The sequence below is a fragment of the Triturus cristatus genome, chromosome 7, assembly GCF_964204655.1.
Source record: "Triturus cristatus chromosome 7, aTriCri1.1, whole genome shotgun sequence".
NCBI lineage: Eukaryota > Metazoa > Chordata > Amphibia > Caudata > Salamandridae > Triturus > Triturus cristatus.
The window spans coordinates 1,863,829,741-1,863,846,079 of NC_140590.1; the positions used below are offsets into that span (position 1 = coordinate 1,863,829,741).

Genomic DNA, 16,339 nt, shown 5'->3' on the forward strand with positions numbered 1-16,339 from the left:
AGATCCTGACCTTCATCTTTCAACTGTGACAGTACAGCCCCTACCCCCAACTCAGATGCATCTGTTTGCACAATGAACTTTTTGGAGTAATCAGGACGGGAGCAGTGCACATGGCCTGCTTCAGGTCATCAAATGCCTTTTGACAGCTAACTGTCCACTGAATCTTTTTGGACATTTTCTTAGAGGTTAAGTCATTCAGGGGTGTCACTATTGATCCATACCCCTTGCCAAATCTTCTGTAATACCTAGTCAGGCCTAAAAAGGCTCTCACCTGAGTCTGTGTAGTGGGAGCAACCCAGTCCATTATGGTCTGGATTTTGCTCTGCAATGGGTGAACCTGGCCTCCACCTACAAGGTGGCCCAGGTACACAACCTGACAGCAATATCATCAAGATATGTTGCACTATAGTCTTCCAGGCCTGTTAGGGCTTGATTCACCAACCTTTGTAAAGTGACAGGTACATTCTTCAAACCAAATGGCCTTACCACAAATTGATAGTGCCCACTAGGGGTAGAAAATGCTGTCTTTGGCTTTGCATCATCAGCTAGTCTGATCTGCCAGTAGCCAGCTGTCAAGTAAAATGTGCTTAGAAACGTGGCTGAGGCCAAAGTATCTATTAGCTCATCTGCCCTTGGGATGGGATGTGCATCAGGCCTAGTGACTGCATTGAGACCCCTGTAGTCCACAAAAACCTCATCTTTCGCTTGCCATCTTTGGTGTGAGGTTTAGGCACAAGGACTACTGGACTAGCCCAAGGGCTATCTGAGGGTTCAATGACTCCCAAATCCAACATCTTTTGGACTTCTGTCCTTATACAGCCCCTGACATGATCAGGTTGCCTGTAGATCTTATTCTTCACAGGCAGCCTGTCCCCAGTGTCCACTTCATGAATGCACCAGCTGGTCTGACTTGTAGTCAGAGAAAACATATGTCTAAAGTGGCTGAGAAGTTTTCTGCAGTCAGTTTGTTGCTGGACAGTGAGGCTGCCTGCCAAGGCTACACCATCTACTGATCCATCATCAGGGTTGAGACAGCAGGTCAGGGAGTGGGTCACTCTCTTCCTCCTGTCCCTCATCAGTAGCCATGAGCAAGCCCATGTCTGCCCTGTCAACATATGGTTTTAGTCTGTTGACATGAAGTACCCTATGGGGACTCCTAGGGGTTCCAAGGTCTACCAAGTAGGTGCCTTCCCCTTTCTATTCAACAATTGCATGGGGGCCACTCCATTTGTCCTGGAGGGCTGCTGGGGCCACAGGCTTCAACACTCACACTTTCTGCCCTGGCTGGTAAACAGTCAGCACAGCCTTTTGGTCATGCCACGCCTTTTGTAATTCCTGGCTTGCCTCAAGGTTTTTAGTTGCCTTTTTCATATACTCAGCCATTCTGGAGAGGAGACCAAGTACATAGTCCACTATGTCCTGTTTAGGGGGTTTGAGTGTTAACTCCCATCCCTCCTTCACCAGACACAAAGGACCCCTAACAGGCTGGCCAAACAAAAGTTCAAAAGGGCTGTAGCCAACTCCCTTTTGTGGCACCTCCCTGTAGGCAAACAAAAGGCAGGGCAAAAGGATGTCTCATCTGCGCCTAAGCTTTTCTGGGAGACCTTTGATCATGCCCTTTAAGGTTTTGTTGAATCTCTCAACTAAACCATTGCATTGTGGGTGATAGGGTTTGGTGAATTTGTAATTCACTCCACACTCCTTCCACATTGCAGTCAAGTAACTTGACAGGAAGTTTGCACCCCTGTCAGATACTACCTCCTTAGGAAAACCCAATCTTGAGAATACAACCAAGAGGGCTCCTGCCACCACAGGTGCTGTAGTGGTCCTAAGTGGAATGGCCTCTGGGTACCTAGTGGCATGGTACACCACTACCAGAATAAATCTGCGCCCAGATGCTGTTTGAGGATCCATGGGACCAACAATGTCAATCCCTACCCTCTCAAAGGGAACCCCCACCACAGGTAGTGGTATCAGGGGGGCCTTTGTGGTTCCACTTGCCTTGCCACTGGCTTGGCAGGTCACACAGGAGCGTCAAAACTCCTTAGTGTCTTCAGACATGTGGGGCCAGTGAAGTGAGGGGCAATTCTGTCCCAAGTCTTGTTCTGGCCCAGGTGTCCTGCTAAGGGAATATCATGGGATAGTGTCAATAGGAAGCCCCTAAACTTCAGAGGTATAACTAACCTCCTGGAAGCACCAGGCTTGGGGTCTCTACACTCTGAATAAAGGAGTCCATCATCCCAATTAATCTTATGGGTGCAACTAGCATTCCCAGCAGTCTCATCAGCAGCTTCCTTTCTGAGAGGTTCAAGAGAGGGGCAGGTTTTCTGCTCCTGGCTCAGATCTGCCCTGGAAGGGCCACCTGTCCCCAAGAACTCAACCTGGTCATGTTCAAGCTCCTCTGGGACAGTTCCTTCTTCAGTGTGAGACCGGCCTCGTGGCGTGGGCCCTCCCGACCAGCAAGTTACCCTGCAACCACGGCGAACCTCGTTGATACAGCCTTCCAGCTCCCGCGGGCCAACATCCCGAGGGCCGACCAGATCCCCAACACGCATGCCCGGCCGAGGGAGAGCGAAACCCCCCCCCAAACCAGACCGAGAGGCGCCGATCCTGTCACACCTCTGGTCTCTCCCCCGAGGGAGGTTTCGATCGACCACCAGGCTCCCGGGGAGCAGGCGCCTCGCCCGCTGGGTGTCTGGAGTCCCTCCCGGACCCACCTGAACAGATCAAAGGGCCGAGCGACAGGAAACCCCGACACACCGCCCCCCAGGCACCAGACCCCTCTCCGCGAGGACCCCGGACTTCAAAGAGGAGGGGGAGTATAGCAAGGGGTGCTGAAGGGACGAGAGCAGAGAAGACCTGGACTGACGAGAGCCTGCTGACCTGGTCGCGGCTCGATCGCTCCCCGAACCGAAGAACGCTACCCGAACTCTGAACCATCTGAGCCCTGCTGACGTTGTCGCGGCTCCCCGAACTCTGAACCATCTGAGCCCTGCTGACGCTGTCGCGGCTCCCCGAACTCTGAACCATCTGAGCCCTGCTGACGCTGACGCGGCTCCCGAACTCTGAACCATCTGAGCCCTGCTGACGCCGTCGCGGCTCCCCGAACTACGAACCTCCGGTGCCTGCTGAGTGACTCGCGGCCCGCTCCTCCAAGAGAAACGGCAGAGATTGCCGAGAGAAGCAACATCCCCTCAGCTCGAGGATTGAGAGCTGTGCGCCGGATACCTCGCAGAGACACTGATTCAAAGACTGTCCCGCTACCCCTTTTCCCTCATCACGAGATCGCTGCCGCTTGTGGCATCAAGTCTGCACCTGCCTTCCGGATCATAAAGATCCCTGACAACTACCGATAAAAGTCTATTGTCTTACAACGAATTACTGTGTGGTGTCCCTCTATCCGAAGAGAGAGTAAGCGCAGCGTGTGCGATCCTAGGTACGAGACCCTTCCAGGAAGGGCCTCCCCGCTCTTGCTCGGCCTAACTCTGGGAAAGGTGGGCCTCCGGGTGGTCAGGAACGCATTCCGTAGCCTCCCCGGGGAACGCCTTCCAACATTCAGGTTCAAGATCATCTCCCCCAGGAGGCTGGTCTGTGTTCTGAGTCAGGGGCTAAGTCACTGCCTTACACCTACTGCTCCTCCTCTTGGGAGGCACCTGGTCCATTCTTCCAGAATCCAGGGCCTGTCCAGTGTTAGACATTTTGGCCTCTGACCTAGTCACAGCAAAGAAATGAGCAGGGATCCCTTGCATTTCTGCATGTGTCCTGAGCTCCACTTCAGCTCAAGCTGAAGTTTCCAGATCATTGCCAAGCAAGCATTCAACAGGTAGGTCTGCACTTACCACAATCATCTTAAGGCCAGTTACCCCTCCCCAGGAGAAGTTAACAACTGCCAGAGAATGGTCTGTTCTGACATTGCTATCATTGGTCACTTGGTACATTTCACCAAGTATAATCTGCCCAGGATCCACAAGATCTTTTGTCACCATTGTGACACTTGTTCCTGTGTCCCTGAATGCCAAAGCCTCTTTTCCATTAATCAAATGCTGCTGTATGTATTTGCTCAAGTTACTGGGACTCACAAAGGAGGACATGTTCATGCCTCCATCACAGATCAGGACAGCCTGAGTTGGAACTCTGACTAGGCCAGAGTCCATCTCAAAACTCAAGGTTAACCCTACTACACCCTTATTCTGAATATTACCACCACCAATTGCAGCTGCACTAGGGAGAACAGTTGCCTTAGGGGCAATGGTGGCTGGAGTTGAGTCTTTGGACTTGGTGCAATCACTAGTCCAGTGAGTTTTCTGCTTACAGATATTGCACCATGGTTTCTTTTGGTCTTTCCCTTTATTAGATTAAGACTCACATCCTGAAGAAGATTTTTCGGGACCTTGTGAAGACTTCTGGACCTTACCCTTCTCCCCACCCTTGTCAGAGTTCTTAGGATCTTGCTTCTTCTGGTCACCACCTTGGTTCTGAACCTTCTGCCTAGCCCTGGCCCTGACCCATTTGTCTGCCTTCTTTACCAATTCTTGGGGAGAGGTCAGATCAGGGTCCACCAGGTACTGATGCAGCAGCTGATTTTGACAATTATTAAGGATCTGGTCCCTCATAATTAAATTGTACAATACTTGAAAGTCATGCACCTTGCTGCCATGTAACCAACCCTCCAGAGCCTTAGTAGCACAATCTACAAAGTCCACCAAGTCTTGATTTTGTGCCTTTTGGGTATCTCTGAACTTTAACCTGTATTGTTCAGTGCTTAGGCCAAACCCTTTAATCAATGCACTTTTCAGACTGGTATAATCATTAGCATCCTCTTCTCTAACAGTGAGGAGCTTATCTCTACCTTTGTCTGCAAAGGAGAGCCAAAAGATTGCTGCCCACTGCTCCTGGGCGACCCTCTGAACTTTACAGGCCCTTTCCAGTGCAGTTCTCCATTTGTGGATGTCATCCCCACTCTGGTAGGGAGGGATAATCTTATTTAGGTTTCTATGGTCATGAGACCTCTCCCTATCACTAGGAATGTTGCTGCCATCATGGGACTCTAGTCCCATCTTTTTTCTAGCTCTGTAGAGCTCTAGAGACTCCCTTTCTAGGGTTATCTGCTGCTTTTTGATTTTAAGCTGGTCTTCCTCATACTTTCGCAGTCTCTCTCTCCTCTCCTGGGAGGTTTCCCTCCTATGAGCAGAGATAGAGGTCCCTATAGATGAACCAGAATGCTTAGACTCCGCTCAGGGAGATCTAGACCTTCTAGGCCCACCACCAACTCTTCCAGAAGGGACAAAGAGGGGACCATTGTGGCCCTCACCCTCATCTTCCAGGGGACCTGGATTATCCAGGTCAAGATCATTGTCATCTTCCTGGTCAGCATTAGAGGTCAGGTCATGGGGAATTTCACCCCTAGGCCCTTCGTCAGCTGCTGCCCCACCCACTCTGCCTACCCCTTCAGACCCTATAGGTCTTCTGAGATCATCCAGACTGAGTACCTCTATTTGGAAAGAGGGGTGGCTACACCCATTTCCTTTGTCCAGTTTCACACCAGAGCAGGGGCTGGAAGCCCCTGAACCGGTTTGAGCTGGACTATGCACATGGACACCAAATGTGCCCCCAATGCAGGACTTCAAAGCACTCTCAGAGTGCTCCCACCCTGCCCCAATACACATCAGCCTGTTTGGGAGGTGGTTACACCTCCCTGTGACAGGAAACCTATTGTCCAGGCCTCCCCTGCTGGAGTTTCGGTCAGCAGCAGGAGGCCAGACCCGTGTCTGTGGCTGCAGCATCCATTTTGTGATGTCAGGGCTCTTTTAAGTTTCTACCGGGTATACTGGTGCTGTCATGTCTCTCGCTCTAGAAGGGTGGAATCATACTCCCACACCAGTTACTGGTGTGGGGGTATGATTCCAAGGTGTTTGACACCAAACACAACATGTTTCCGTGCAGCCAGTCCAAAGTTAGCATTTACCGTTTGGTTATAATGCACTTAAGAGTATATGGTCAGGCTGCACTACTGACAACCCCTGAGAAGGGATTCTGAAGCCTGCAGAGGGGCTCAGCTCATGCTTGGGCACCCTCTCACATACAACCATGCACCCTGCCTTCAGGATTGATAAGGCCTGCCATAGGTGTGACTGATAGGTTTCTCTGTGCAGTGATAGTTGAGATATAGTGAACCTATATCTCAGTAAGGGGTGGATGCACCACCTTACCCAGGCTGCAGTAGCAGACCTGTGGTGTCATTTTGGAGGGCTTCTCAGGGGTGGCATAATACATGCTTCAGCCCCTGGTAGGCCTCTGGGGTACCTATGCCCTGGGTACATAATATACCATACACTAGGGACTCACAAGTGTACCCCAGAATCCAATCTGGAGTGTACCTAAAGTACATGGAATCGGGCGCTAGTTAGCCCGAAGCAAGATGGCCGCACATTAGTGCTGCTCTGCTGGTCGGGGCACTAATCCAATTATTATCCTACACTTCTCCTAACAATCTACGTTGGAGAGATAGCGCACTGGACACCGCCTCACTTACTGACTTGATTATGGTGTTTTCTTATCCTGCTGCGACAGGGGAAAGCTAAGAACGACCATTGCAGCCCGGAGGGCAAAATGGTGGCCATCAGGACCTGAGATGGATGGCGAGGTTCGTTAGCTACATTACTGCTGTCCCTACCTATAATCAGCGGGCTCTCTGCGCCGAAGCGGTGACAGTTGCCTGAGGGGTTTGCTGGCCAGATGATGCGTGGCTCGGACCTGCCCAGTGCACGGTGATCGGCAGCCGGCTGGGAGCGAGTGGCTGGCGTGGTACGGGCCGCGGACTGTGCGCCTACGGAGGACTGGCTATGGTGAGGTGCGCATAGGCCATACAAGCTGCTGTAGCGAGGCCCGACTGCAGCTCACGCAGATTTTGGTGCGAAAGAGACCGGATGCCCTATCGACTTTATGAAATCAGTCACGGCGCCCCATTTTTCTCGGAAGCGCTGCTCGGCTTTGTGGGTGGTGAGCGCTGCCCGGCTATGATTGGGCGAAGTACAGAGAAAGACGTAGTTGTGGAGTGTCGCTAGGCCTGGGTCGACCTTACAAACAGACATGGGATGCAGGTGTACAAGTGTGGGCCAAAGACCACGAGCGGTCTTGCGCCCGTTTATTTATACCTTCGGGCGTGCCCGCCCTCCGGGTGCGTGGATGCGTGAGATGCGTATCGGAACGGGCCGGATGGCTCCGTTACCACATCCCTCCAATCTTTCAGATAGAGAGATCATCCGCTATGGAACTGTTCGGCTCTCTTGCGCACACCATGCAAAGTCCCTCAGTCTCTGATTAGGGGCCGGATTCGGCCGGAGGCCATACTTCTGGCTCCGGGGGACTTCCCCTCGTCCGGTCCCGCAGGTTCCTCTTTCACTGGGTGCCCCGGCACTTTCGGGGGACCCGTTCGTCCCGTCCTCTCGCACTTCAGCGCCTGACTGTTGGGGCGCACCCCGCTGTGGGCTCCCTTGCCCTCCGGACGAGCTACACCCTTCTCCTGCATCCAGTTCCTCCTCCGGTGGGTCAGTCTCTCGCGGGCCGTGGTGACTTGCTTGAACCAGGATGTGTTTCTGGTAACTACTCGTGTTCCTCTCTGGACCGACACCATGGTGCCCTGCACCTTGACTACCTCCCACACTTCCGATTCAAACGGGGTGCGATACTTCCAGTTCGGATAGCGGTCCTTCATGATGACCTTGTCTCCCACCTGGAGACTCCTCGCCTGGGCCCTCCGAGCCCGACTGGCGTTCTCATTGGAGGTCCGCCTCCTGGCCTGAGCTGCACCTTGATCCAGCGGCCGAGGCTGCCATGACTGACTCGCCGGGATGTTGTCTCTGGGGGCCTTCCGGAATAGGAGGTGAGCAGGTGCGCACCGAGTGGTACAGTGAGGTGTCCGGCGGTACGCGCTGAGGAACTGTGAAAGGCATTGCTCCGCATCTTCCCCTTGGTCCACTCCGATCTTCAGCGCCCGGTTCATCGTGCGCATGAACCGTTCCACCTCTCCGTTGGCCTGGGGCCACTGCGGGGTGATCTTCCGGTGCCGGACTCCTCGGGCTCCCAGGTATTCTTGGAACTCTCTGCCCTGAAAGGGCGGCCCATTGTCAGACCTGACTTCCTCAGGCAAACCCATCATGGCGAACGTGCGGTCCAACGCTGCTTTCACCTGGCTGAACGCTGTGGAGGTCACCACCTCCACCACCGGGAACTTGGAGTGCGAGTCCATTACCACCAACGTGTGTCGCCCATCTGGGAAGGATCCGAAATCCACGCACAGCTTGGACCAGGGTTCTAGACACGGGTCTTCCGTGATCACCGGATGTGGTGCCGGCTCGCCCCCCGTGATGTTACATGAGTGGCAGTTGCGGACGACTTCCTCTACCATGGCATCCATCCCAGGAAACCACACCTTGCTCCGTAACCTGGCCTTGGTCTTGGAGACGCCTTGATGCCCTTGGTGAGCCAGGCGAACCACCTCTCCTTGGAGACTCCTCGGGATCACGAGCGAGGTGCCTCTCATGACCACTCCCTGTGGCCCCTCGCTGAGCTCACTCTGCGCTTTCCACACCTGTTGCCGAAATGTCCGTTCCTCTTCGGTGAGGGCTTGCACCCCGTCCAGGAAGTTCCGCCAGTTCCGGTTTGTTAGCGTTTGCTTCACCTTGACGAGGCATTCATCCATCTCCGTGGCTTTGCCAATGTCCTCCAGCGTGAGTGCCACCGGGCACGCCGCTTGTGACACCATCCGGACGAACTCCTCCGTACAGCTCACCTCCGAAGGATCTGGACCCGACTGGGATGGGCCCGGGTGTCTTGACAGGAAGTCAGCAGGATTATTGGCCCCAGGGCGGAAGACTACCTCGAACCGGTAGGCTTGCAGCTGGACGGCCCATCTCTCGATCCGTGGCGGGCCCAATCATGCGGTGCCAGCGAAGAGCGGGACAAGGGGCTTGTGGTCGGTGACCACCCGGAAGTCGTGGCCATACAGGTAGAGGTGAAAATGCTAGCAGGCCCACTTGATGGCCAGCGCTTCTCGCTCTATTTGCGCATACCGCATTTCGGTGGCAGTCAGGGCCCTGCTGGCATATGCGGTGGGGACCCTCTCCCGCACTTCCGTCTCTTGCATCAGGACTGCACCCAGCCCGACCGGGCTGGCATCCACTACCACCTCTGTCCGTCGATGTGGTCTGAAGTACGACACGACCTTGTCGTCGATGAGTGCGTCCTTGACCGCCTGGAACGCTAAATCTTCCTTCGCTGCCCAGGTCCAGGGCTGGCCGCTTTTCGTGAGGAGGCGGAGTGGCTCCGACAAGGACGCGAGATTGGGGATAAACCGCCCACAATACGTCGCCATCCCTAGAAAACTCCTGACCTCGGTGGCGGATGTGGGCCTCGGGGCTGCTCGGATTGCCTCCGCCTTCTTCGGATTGACTCTCAACCCTTCCCTCGAGAAGACGTAGCCAAAGAACTCGACCGACTCCTGGTAGAAGGAGCACTTGGACTCGTGCAGGGTAAGGCCATTGTCCGCCAGCCGCTGTAGGGTGTCTCGAAGATGCCTGTGATGTTCTTCCAATGTCTTCGAGAACACGAGTATATCGTCGCTCAGGTTTATGACTCCTTGGAGTCCAGAGAGGGTTTCACGTATGGCATTCTGGAACACCTCCGCGGCTGACGAGATCCCGAAACTCAGCCTCTTGTACCGCCGTAAGCCAACGTGGGTGGAGAACGTGGTGATGTTGCGGCTGTCCGGGTGGAGCTCTAGCTGATGGTATCCTGCATTGAGATCCAGTTTTGTGAACCACTGGGCGCCGTTGAGGTCAGCCACAATGTCGTCCATGGTGGGCGTGAGGTGTCTTTCGCGCTTCACTGCCTTGTTCGGGAGGCGCATGTCGACGCACAAGCGGATGGCGCCTGGCTGCTTGGGTTTGGGTGCCACGACGAGGGGGGACACCCACGGGGTGGGGCCCGACACCTTTTCGATCACCCCCAGGTCCTCCAACTTCTTCAACTCCTCCTCCACTCGTGGTCGCAGGAGGAATGGTATTCTCCGATGCCGGAGCGCCATGGGCCGGACCGTGGGGTCCACGTGCAGTTTGAATTGTTTCCCCCGCAGGCATCCAAGACCGCGGAATAGCATGGGGAAGTCTTTTAACATCTCCCTGGCGTGCAGGTCGTGCACCTGGTTCGCGAAGAACACCAGCGCCAGGTCCTCGGCGGTGTGGCAGCTAAGCAGGGTGCCCCGTTTTCCTTCCGCCACGTGGAACGTCGTGGCCAGTTTCCTCCCGTCGCTAACGACTTCAACTTCGATCACTCCTTGCAGGGACAGTGGCTTGTCGCTGTCATATGTGGGCCTTAGAAGGTCGCAGGGTTGGTCGCGGCGACAGTCTCTCATACTGGCAGCTATCCATCACGTTCACTGACGCCCCAGTGTCGATGAGAGCGCTCACCGGAGACCCGGCCACCGTGATGTCGCACATGGGCGGCGGCCTGCGCCTCGTGCCTTCTCTGCGAACAAACGAGACGAAGAATACCTCGTCGTCTTCCGTCTCTCCCTCAAACTCCAGCTGGGTGTTGTCGCCCTGGGCGGGGGACTCCTCCAACGTCAGTTGACGCACACTCGCCGCGGCACCTCGCGTGCCCCCGGCATTGCTTCGCCCTCTTCCGCCTCTACAGACCTTTGCGAAATGGTTCACCCGTCCACACTTCAAACACGTCTGCCCTCTCGCGATGCACCTTCCCCCTGGCGGGTGGTCTAGGCCGCAGTTACCACAGGCGTTCCTCTGGGGAGCCCTCGTGGCTCCACGCTGATGGGTCGGTCGCCTCTGGAGTACATCCACCCTCTCTTCTTTGACCGCCGGCACTTTCAGGGCCGCTGCCGGCCGGTTGAGGGCCGCTTCCATCGTGTCCGCACGTGCATTAGATAGTTCGTGGGACCGGCCTAGAATCAAGATCTCGTCAAGGGTGATGCCTGGCTGCCGTAGGATGAGGCGCCGCAGTGGGACCGACCGGCATCCCTGGATGAGCTGCGCCCGAATTTCTGCTCTCTGGTCCGGTAGCGTGCACGATAGCGAGAGTTTGCGGAGGCGGGCATAGAAGCTGTCGATGGTTTCCGTTTCTTCTTGTCGCGCCTGGCGGAGCTTGAACCACTCGACGTCGGGGTTGGTCTGTGGGTCAAAGTGACGATTTAGGGCCCTTACAGCACCCGCATAGTCGTTGGCGTTCCCTCTGTCTGGTAGGGTCTCGAAGAGGTCGTACAGCTCTTCGCCTCCGTAGCACATGAGGAGAGATCTCTTGACTGTTTCATCCGTTTCTCGCACCCCAACAAAGTAGTGCTCCAACCGTCCGATCCATGAGCGCCATCGCACTGCCGCCGTGGAGGGGTCCGAAAGCTCACTAAACGGAGGTAGCGGGGCTACCGCGCCATGCCCCGGCGGGGCGGGCGCTGGCTGCGTGGCCCGCTGCGGTGGCGGTTGCTGGGTGCCTCCTCCACTGGTGCCGGGGGTGGTCATGTCTGCTATGCCTCCCCGTCAAACTCGCTCTTCTAGGGTCGTGGCTGCAGGTCTGCTACCTGGGCGAGACCACTGTCTCCTTCCTCCCTTGCCTCAGTTGTCTGCTGCTGCTTGGCTGGCGCTGCGCGCAGGCGAGACCACTGGCTGCTCCCCTCGATTTGCCTGTGGGCTGAGCCTCCCAGGCAGGCACTGCTGAGGACGCCCCTGCTGCTCCCTTCCTTCGCGTACACCGCAATGATGCAGGGGGGCCTGGCTAGGCAGACGACCATGGGGCACTCCCACCCCAACCAGACTCGGCACAGGCTCGCGAGGGTCGATTCCCCCCCTCCGGGGCGAGCTTACTGGCAGTGGGCGGGCCAACGATCCCTCTCCAGGGCTCCGGAGCGTCACCACAGCTCTGCCTGGCTGCGCGAAGGCGCGCGTGTATAAACGCGGTCTGTCCTGCCTCCGCGGACTTCAGGGAAGCGCCGACGAGCGGGACCTCCTCAGGGCAGGTACACGGGAGGGGCGATGCGCGGGTGTACTCCGCCTCGTCGCCAATGTGGAGTGTCGCTAGGCCTGGGTCGACCTTACAAACAGACATGGGATGCAGGTGTACAAGTGTGGGCCAAAGACCACGAGCGGTCTTGCGCCCGTTTATTTATACCTTCGGGCGTGCCCGCCCTCCGGGTGCGTGGATGCGTGAGATGCGTATCGGAACGGGCAGGATGGCTCCGTTACCACAGTAGTGAGTCCGAAGGTTGCAGCGCGCGGATTGTCTGGAGTAGCTGCGGTCTGAAGATATAGTGGTTTTGCCTACGAGGGGCATCTGGACGTGGCTGCAGCCGTGGGGCGAGAGGATTTATATGTTGGAGCTGGCGGGAGAGCGATATCCCCCCTCATCAGTGTGCACGCGGTGAGTCGGCAGCTGTATGGTGCGTGTAAGCCGTGTGGACCGCTTTGGTGCATTCTGTGAAAACTCACTCAGGAAGGCGAGGCGGGAATAAAAGACACACTGACAGACTAGCGCTTGACTTTACTGTGTTGCTGCGGCTCATGACCTGACCCCCCGGCCTGCTTGCCATTGAGAGGGGGTGAGGATATTGGTGTGTGCTGGATATGCTGCTAAACTGTGGCCAATAAATTAATGCTGACGCCTTCGGCGGCTCCCTGAAGGTTGGAGATCCATGCGGTGCACATCTCCTGACAGTTGTGGCTCACAGTGCACTGGGAAGCATTAAGTAGCTTTGGGCCTATACAGAGTGTGATGGCTGCCTGATCTGGCTGCAGTGAGGTGGTAACACCGCGTGAAGAATCGACGGCCCTGCCACTGAGTGTGCGGCTTTAAGTGGAAGGTACTGTGCAAGGGGGGTCTGAAGTGGGCTGCTGCACTGGTGCTGTGGAAGAACTGCCATCATTGCGGTGCTGGGTTAATGCACTCTAGCTAATGGGCGGCTGTGGCATAGAGTATAGATCCCTGAACACGCTGCGGTCATTAGCTGGCTGCTCTGTGAGGTGTTATGGCGGGAACGCAGCCATTCCAGTGAGAGGTGCTGGATCCTTAGACAGCTGAATTAAAATAGCTAGATCACTGGAGGCTGTGGTGCAGGGGTCGCAGCTGCGATATAAGGCCTGCGACTGTCAGTGGCACGATGGGTAAACCTGACAAGCATTTGCAGTCCACGCTCTCATTTGAATCTAAGCGTCTAAAGAAAATGCAGACGCAAGCAACATCTGATACTGAAACGGATATGGAGTCTGGCAGTAGTTCCAAGCTGGGAAAAATGATGCTGGCAATGCAGCAAAGTCTTCAGACTATTGATGGCAAAATAGATAATCTAAATCTGCGCATGGACACCATGTCAGCGAAACTGGACAAGCATGGAGCTCGTCTGACGGAGGCGGAGCAGCGCATCACGAACGCTGAGGATAAGGTGGAACACATCACGAAGTCCTGCACTGAGGTGGAGAAAATACTGGAAGTTATAAGGGCTAAGAACGAGGATTTGGAGGCGAGGTCGCGCCACAACAACCTGCGCATCACAGGTGTGCCCGAATCAACCAACATGGGCAAATTGGAGCTCTATGTGGAAGACATGCTCAAGACCATGTTGGGTGCGGAACACTTTTCCAAACGTGTTGGTGGTGGAAAGAGCACACCGGTCCCTCGCTCCACGTCCTGTGCCGGGGGCGCCTCCGTGCCCGAATATTACGAGACTTCTTAATTACCCCAACAGGGATGTGGCCCTCCGCCTTGCGAGAGAGATAGGCACTAGTAAATACCAGGGGCTGTAGGTGGCGTTGTTCCCGGACTTCATGGTAGTGGTGCAGCAGGCCCGGCGTGAGTTTCAACAAGTGAAGAAAAAACTGCAGGCTATGAAGATTCAATATGCCATGCTTTACCCTGCACGTCTCAAGGTGATGTATGGGAGCAAACCACGAATCTACATAACTCCGAAGGAAGCTATGCAATTTGTTAAACAACTGGAGTGGCGCAGTATGGCTGGACTGGCTGGTGATGATGCAGACAATGACGATTAGCGAACCACTGCAGGTCGTAAGCTGATTCTGTTTGATATAGATGTGTACACCCACACTTTAGATAATCAGTGCTCCTGTCACTTCGGTACATGGCCAGAATGACACCTGCCTGGCCCACTAAGTGAAGAACTGTACTGTGTAATGTTAATACGTGGAAGAGGGTGTGTTGGACATGTTATGTATTGATGGGACGAATCTAAATGATTATAAACATGCCTGAGTTGCTCCACTGGTGGTAAGGCCGGGCATATAACTGCAAATGCCCATAAAGTGATAGATGTGTCATTTGGCGTAAGATGGGGGGCATGGGGCAATGTGCGAAACTCTAGTTAGTTTGCCTGTTTTACCATGTTTAATTGTCTTTCTGATCCCCGGCACCCATAGGTAAGACTGCGCTATATAAATGGACTACTGCTGAGTGTTATGTTGCGCTGTCTCTGTTGATAGCTGTGGATCTGTAATTGGACGCCTAGCAGTGGCTGCCACTATCTTGGCATCCCGGGACTATTGCTGTGTGTATTAGAATAGGACGTCCGAAAGGTGGATATGCTGGGGAAATAATAGACTTGCCCGAGCCCCCCAGGTACCAACATGGGGGTCAATGGGCAGCTGGTGTCCTCCATAAGGGTACAACCCACACAGTTTCTAAAGGGGTTTATAGGCTGTGAGCAGGCTATCTACTCACAGCGGGAAGGGTGGGCGACTTTGTTTGGGATCTATTTTGTTTTGGGGTACCTTAGCATGATTGGGATGCTTAAGTGGGTGGGGGGCTTAGTTGGGGGATGCCTCAACATGATTGGGGTGCTGGGGTGGGTGGGGGGTTTCTTTGCAGGGATGTTTGAATGTGCAGCTGTGCAAATCAGGATACATAACTGTTGCTTCGTAATCATTTGTGCCACAAGGTATGATACTACTGTTACATGTAATGCCTCAGCAGAGTAGGTAATGGCGGCGAACGGGAAACGTAATTGGCTCACTTGGAACGTCAGGGGTCTAAACAATCCAAAGAAAGCTAGGCAGGTCTTGGCGTATCTGGATCGCCATAACGTACATGTTGCGCTGTTGCAAGAGACTCATCTCAGTGGGCATGCCGCATCTACTATAGCCAGAAAATGGGCTGGTGCACGTTTTGCCTCTTCATATTCCACATATGCACGGGGGGTGATGGTGTTAGTTAAAAAAAGTATCAAAAATTAGTAGTCATGAAGATATAAATGGTAATGGCCGATATGTCATAGTGCAGGGTAAGTTGTGTGGTACCTTGATTACAATCGTGAATGTCTATGGGCCAAATATAGACGATCCGGAGTTTTTTAAGTTGCTATGGAACAAAGTATATATGCTACCGCCTTCTGCCATCAGATGTGGGAGGGATTTTAATGTTATGCTGAATCAGGCGATGGAGCAACACTCTAATGTAGATCCTGTTATTAAAAAAGCTGCACAGGCAGTTCATGATGGTATGCATGATCTATTCCTCACAGATATTTGAAGATTGCGCTATCCTGGGGTGCGGGAGGGAACATGCTATTCATATACCCATAATACATGGTCACGATTAGATTACTGGCTCACCACAAACAACATCAATGCATGGACTTCCAGGGTGGTGCATTTACCATGTACCTTATCTGACCACGCGCCGGTCCTGCTTACCATGCAGATGCCTACATACACTCCAGCCCCATTTCAATGGAAACTGCAACCCATTGCAGGATCCAGTCTTTAGAGAAGGGGTGCGTGAAGCAATAGAACACTATTTCACTGATAATTTGGGCTCGGTGCAGAGTCTATGTACTATATTGGAAGCTTTTACGGTGACTATCCGTGGGGCGTGTATAGGTTTGCAAGCAGGAGTGCTCAAATCTCTGCGTGATTCAATGAAACAGATTGAGCAAGATCTGGTAAGATTAGAACGGCAATATGAAGAAGTGCCAGATAATGCTACATTGGCGGCCATACGTTCGCAGGTTACTGAATATAATGCGCTGGCAGAGCAGGAAGTGCGGTATCTGTCACGGCGCTGTAAAGCTAGGTACTATGGTGAGGGTGGTAGACCGGGGCGTGCGTTGGCAGCTAAACTTACCGAACCTTGGGCAGGTATTCTTGGTCAGTTTGTCACGCATTACAAATATATATATGGGAGCAAGCCCACAACTAGTGAAGAAGAGATATAAGTAACACCACTATTACCAATACTGAGCCTTAATTTAATGTCCGCTTTTCTTTGGCGGGAGACTCAATTGAATGCAAACAACGTAAGTCTCAAGACCACTTTTTCCGTCTGTTTT

The 16,339-nt window shown here is 54.1% G+C and overlaps 1 protein-coding gene and 1 long non-coding RNA gene across 2 annotated transcripts in view; one reads left to right on the forward strand and one right to left on the reverse strand.

Moving 5' to 3' along the window:
* The window catches only part of LOC146813518 (uncharacterized), a 182,853-nt gene that overhangs the window by 152,900 nt on the left and 13,614 nt on the right, over positions 1-16,339 (reverse strand). The window lies entirely within an intron of this gene.
* LOC146813519 (E3 ubiquitin-protein ligase TRIM38-like) overlaps positions 1-16,339 on the forward strand; it is a 191,118-nt gene that overhangs the window by 120,743 nt on the left and 54,036 nt on the right. The gene's annotated exons all lie outside the window — the stretch shown is intronic.